The following is a 6,124-nucleotide window of genomic DNA, read 5'->3' as shown; positions in this document are numbered from 1 at the left end:
CACACTGGCCAATGTGAATCTGATGCTCCCTGATACCTGAGACTTTTCAGTCTGGTTGCTGTCTTACTGTAACTTTTTTTTTTTTTTTATTGTTCAGAAATGTAGAACTTTTTTTTTGTCTCTAAAGGTGTCTTGCCTGTTGGTAAAGGACGTGCATTTTGCCATTTGCAATGTGGGTTTCTGTTTGTGTTATTCAAACTGCGGAAGTGTAGAGTGGATGTATGTTGAGGAATGTTTTATTTACATAAAGCAGAAGAATGAACGACGAGTAGGATGTTTGTTATTGATCTTACAGATGTTTTTGCAGTCTGCAATATGAACACGTATGGATTACTGGTAAAGCTGGAGAGCAAATTACATTTTCTTTTATCGTTTTTAAAAATGAAGTTAGAGCTTATGAAAGGTACTGGATTCAGACTCTGGGGGCTTAACTTCTCTCTTTATCCAGAAAATAGATATTGTACATCACAAGCAGAAGCAGTGGAAGCATTAAGGATCTCAAAGTTCTCATGCTGCCTGTACCCATCTGTACTACTTCTGCTTTGAAAAAACTCAAGGTGCCAGTAGGGAAGCTTACTCTGTGTATAGGCGTGCTTAATCCTGTGTCTGTCTTCTGGAATGCGTAAGTGAAGATACAGTAATGCTGTTGGCTGTAGTTCTGTTGACAAGAACTTTTGTTCACTGCAATCCAATTTAGACGTGCCAGCTTCATGTTAGGTTTTGTTGTCTTTGTTGTCTAGACTAGATTGTTTTCCAGGTGTTTGAATACGAGCATTTCTAATATTTCAACTGTGAAGTGGTATGCCTGTACCCGTGCCCTATACAGTAGGTTGGGAAATAGCAGGACAAAGGTGTTATGTGTTTCTTGTTAGTAGAAGGGAATATACAGAATATTCTTAACAAGTGCACATCTTGCTGTTTGCTAGTGGATTATGGACAGTAGTATTTTCGTGGCATAACGTGTTCCTATTAAGTATTTAAAGGAGTAAAAAATACTTCCCATGTGTGCAAAAATTACTTGATACAGGAATGCTTCCCCTTGAAACATGTACATAGGCCTGCCATTAATGACACAAGTATCCATAAACATTTCCACCTGGCTGATAAATAAAGTTAATGAAGCGAAACAATTAGTTTTTTTTTTTGTTGTATTTCAGCATGAAAAGCAAAGTAATGCAGCTTTCAAAAGCTTGAACCTGTGTCTTAGAGCTGTGTGCTTTCTTAGCTTTGTATAAATGATTTTAGAATCTGCTTTGTTGACTAAAATGTGATACCTGCAAATGAGGATGCAGTCTTGGAGTCTTAATATAGCTAAACCCAATGTAGTTTATTGATCTTTACCAAAAATGGTGGAAAATTGCATGCAAAGCCTCCCATTTTTCTGTGAATTTTGCTTTAGGGTCTGCATTCAAAACACGTAAGTATTATGCAAAAGTAAGTATTTTGGTTAAATGAAAGTGCATTCTGGCTGTTGTAACTTGTCATCTGCTGAGCTTGTGGGAGTTGGGTGAACCTAGAAATTTGATTGACAAAAGAAAAAAGACTGTTTACCTGTCTAGTATGGGGAAGAGGGGGGAGAAGAGCAATATTTGTCTTCTGTTGACAAATATAATGGTGTTACTGATAATTTAATGCCATATGTTTCACAGTAAGGTTTTCCTGCCAGCTCTGTACAGTGGAATGAGAGCAAAATAAATACGGAATTTGGGAATAAGATCCCATCCAAACTGTGGATGACTAGTTAAGTATAATATCCATGCAATTAAAAAAGTACCTCAAAATGTGTATTTTTAGGCTTCTCTGATAAATGTTTTCTGAGTCCTTTCCTGTATTTTCCTGAAATTCTAGCTACAATGATTTTTCTTAGCCTAATTTTTAAAACCTTTATTAATGTATTCCTTGTACTACTGCATTTTTCTGCCTCAGAAACTAAATTGCAGTTTTAACAGTAACAAAAAGCTCTATGATTATAGAATACCCAGTTTGAAATGTGTGATGCATCACTTCATTTTCAAGGGAAAGCTATTTTATCTAGAATTATAAAGTTAAATTAAGGTTCTGCCTCTGACATTACAAAGTACTGTAATACCGATTTTTAAATTGCACTTAAAACATGGGACATACGACCAGACAGATAATCTATCAAGTGTTGATAACTGTCTAGATACAACTTCATTATTCCTGTCTTGTCACTGGTGCATATGCATGTTAATACTTGGAAGTGCAAAGAATAAGTAATTTTTTCAGAGTAGGTGTGTGGATGTATATTCTACCACTTGTTTGGAATAATATTGTAAGGAATTTTGCAGTCATAATTGGTTGATGTCAGAAAAATTGTGCTTAAGCCTGGTTGCATTCAAATTACTTTGTACTACATGATCTGAGGGAGTTAAGGTAACTTTACCAGTCAGTTTATGTCACAGGCAGCCTTCTTTAGAGTAACTTCTTTTTATTCATAAGCAGTTCTGGACAGGCTTATGACCTGAAATTGACAATGTTACACTGATGACACTCTAGAGCCTGTGAGTAAAAGCTGTCTCACTTGTGCCTGCGGGTCTTCTGTTACGCTGGAGACAAAGAGTGCTAGTGAGGCAGGTTGATTGATAGAATTTTTTATATAAAAAAATTTCTCACTGTCCTATAGCATGATTTTTTATTTTATTTTTTTTAGTAGTTTAGCGTCTTCTAGACTGTGCATAACAGGGTGTGACATGGCTGTTGCAAAGTCTGAATTCAGGCCCTACTTCTAAGAAGTGAAGATGTGATAGATGTTCTTTCTTGAAGTGTAAGATTTGGGAGGTTTGCTCAGTAAGGGTGGCTTTTTATACATACTGGAGTTGTGATGTGTGCTTTGATGAAATGTTGAGGGATATCTGGGCTTGAGGACTAACCTAAGAACAAATACTGGGTCAGATCAGAGATCTGTTTATTCACTCTCTCTGATGGAGTCTCAGGAACTGAAGATAACATTCAGGAGTCCTCGTCCTAGCATAGCTGTCTGGCTTGCGCTAGTAACTTGAATGGAGGTTGTGTCTGGATTGTTTAATGGCCACTAGTTTACATCTCCTCCATCACTTTTTTTTTATCTTTTGAAGCTATTTAAGTTCCTGACCTCCATAATATTCAATTAAGGAGCTGCTGTAGGGAGCTTTAACAGATTCTCAACTTGGCTATATGTGGGATTGAAGAGTACTGTAAAGGCCATGGGTAGCTGGAGACATTATACAGTATTTGAGGTACATGAACTTGGAAGGTAAGTGGTTGACAAACAAGGTATATTCCTGGAAGACAAAACAAATAAGATTTTTTGCTATTTCTCAGAAGAAGGGAAGGAGAATAGGAAGTCTATTTTATGCTTCTTGTTGGTGGCTTTAGGGAGAGAATAGGTCTGAAGAGGTTTGATTAGAGAATGATACTTTTAGATAAATATCAGAATATTTTTATTGTGTGGAAATAAATTTGAATAAAAATTCCTGAGTTTCCAAGGTTCATTCATCATTACATCTTGATTCCTCTTAACAGAGGTTTGAAGTAATTGTTACACTTCAGTGGTTTCTTCTGCTGGATGAGTTAATAATATCAGTTAATAATTTGAGTCAGAGAATTCTATATGCTTTGCTGATGTGCTAGAAAAATAAATTCAGCTGGGAATTAGCCGCTATTGCACTTAAGAGCAATATACTGCATTTATTACTAAAGACCTGGTATGAATAATAATAGGTTTTACATGTATTCTCAAATTTTCTGAAGGCTAGAAAGATTGTGAAATAACTCTACAACATAATGTGACCTGAAGAAACTAACATTATGCATGGGAGGGTTCTGAAATGAATTCTCACGTTGCTTTTTTTGTACTCATGGGTGTTTTTATGATATTTTATAGTGTCTTGTGAGTATCTTTCAAACATGAATTGGTAAAACAGCACTCCTGTGAGGTATCTTTGTCACTGCTTTATGGGCATCAGAACTGGTATGCTACAAGATACAATGGTATGTCCGAGTTTATATGGACTTCAGTGGCTAAGGTAAGAAGGGAATGCAGATCTTCCTCTTGTGTAACTCTTGCCTGTATTTTACAAGGGTTGAGAATTTGTCATCTGTATGCCAAATCATTTTAATGAAAAGTTCTATTAAGCTATTCTATTCTCTACCCTACAGCTGAGAATAGGTCTGTGTGGCGCACTATAGCAAAGAGTACCCACTGAAAATATTTACTATTGAGACTACTTGTCGCTGCTCCAAGTCAACATAAAGTTATATATTCCATCCATGAAAAGATACAGAGAATTTACTAGTGTATCCAGAGAGTCATCATCACAGATGTTCTCTACTTGGCATTGAGTGGAGTCTCTTCTGAACTGACATGTGCCAGATTCTGCTTCCCTGGTTATGTTGGTGAAAAATGTAGTTCAAGCTTTGCAGCAGGCAGGTGATCAAAGCTGTCAAAGTCTTGAGATTTCTGTAACTGCCAGTTTCACCCTCTGACCTCTTTTTTGCTATAAAGATGCATTCTGGTTTGGTTTGTAGCATTTGGTGTCATCAGTACTTCTTTCTGTTACCAGACATGTCTCGTATCTGGTTTCCCACAGTGTGAACTAGTGAGACAAGAGTGATTTATTGAGCAGATCTTTTCTTCTATACAATCTCACCATTGTCTGCCATATGTTAAAAGGCCATAGGAAAAAATGTGCAGGCTAATGATTGTTGTCTGGATGTGTGGACCAGGGGTGCTGGGCCTGCAAGAGCATTGCTTTGCTTCTGAGTAATTTGCTTTGCTTTTTCTTACTCTGAGACCCTACTATTCAAGACTCTACCTGATCTTTTATACTAAAATGGCACGAAGACAATGAAAGTAACTAAAATGCCTTTAGAAATGTGAAATGTTCAAGTTTCAGAGCTGTACAGAAGAAGAGTAGGGACAACTATATTTGTTATTGTCCCATGTCATGTCCCATCCTTCCCTCCACCCCTTCTTCCCCAAGTATCATTCTCTCTCTCAAGAAAGTTGTATTTAATCTCCAAGTGCTGTATTGATTTTTGGTTTTGTCTCTGTGATTTCAATGTTACTATGATGTACAAAGACAGCAAGCAGAGTTAGTTGATACCTTTGACTGCTAATATTGTCAGTGCACGTTTACTGGCATGGCTTACTTTCCACTTCAGTGAACAGAACCTCTGATTTCTTGTGCTAATGGTCTGGTCAAGCCAGCTGGTGATCTTCTTGTAAGACAGCAGGGTGCTGCATGTTTTCAGACATACACATGATCATTGTCCAGCTGCTGACTGCTGTAGATCCCTGAAGAACCATCTCTTTCCCACCTAATAGCAAACAGCTGCCTGTGTTTTCTGACCAGGGGAAACCCTGTGCATTGAAATAAATAATCAATACTATTGGAAATTGCTACCTTAAGAAAGTTGCGAGTGGAGAGACAGGGTTTGATTTTGAAAACCAGCACACACCCCTGCCCCATGAAACCCCAAGGCACCCCCCATTTGCAAGCACTTCAGAAGTATAAAATGTTTATTATGTAGATATTTCAATGCATGAAGAATATATGTCTGAAAGAAGCTCTTAGAATTTTCATAGTATTATCCTTTCATAGCAGTTTTTTTAATTGTGCACATTTGCGTAATGTCTTTTTCCCATTAGTAAGAAGGTCTCCTAGTTATGCTTGAATCTTCTTTATTATTACTACTGTAGGTTCTAGATTTTTTAAGCAAGGCAGGGCTTCAGTTGTGCTCAAGTTTGTATAGGCTTACATTGGAAATACTCTCTGACCAGGGGAATTGATAATGTGCAATGTCAGGGAAAAATAGAAATAAGTACTAATTCATAATGATGTACAGTTCATTTGGCATAATATGCCTTCTATGGGATTGCTTTATTTGGGCATATTCTGCTGTACATAGAGTGCAAGCATATTATACATGATTTCCAATATACAGCAACTATCAACTGCTAACACAGGTGGTGGTTAGCTAGGGCTACATGCCACAAGGTGAAGCACTAGTATCTTGCCACTTCCGATACAGACATCTGGTAAGATTTCCAGAAGCTATGGAAGTGTTGATCTCTGTTGTTACTCAGAACAGGACAGTCCTTAGTCTGTCAAGTGTCTCTTCT

This window comes from Pezoporus wallicus, unplaced genomic scaffold (genome assembly GCF_028554395.1).
Source record: "Pezoporus wallicus isolate ANWC-B61680 ecotype Strahan unplaced genomic scaffold, APGP_CSIRO_Pwel_v1 contig_818, whole genome shotgun sequence".
NCBI lineage: Eukaryota > Metazoa > Chordata > Aves > Psittaciformes > Psittacidae > Pezoporus > Pezoporus wallicus.
The sequence above is the reverse complement of the archived record's forward strand: the minus strand, read 5'-3'. Positions refer to the sequence as shown.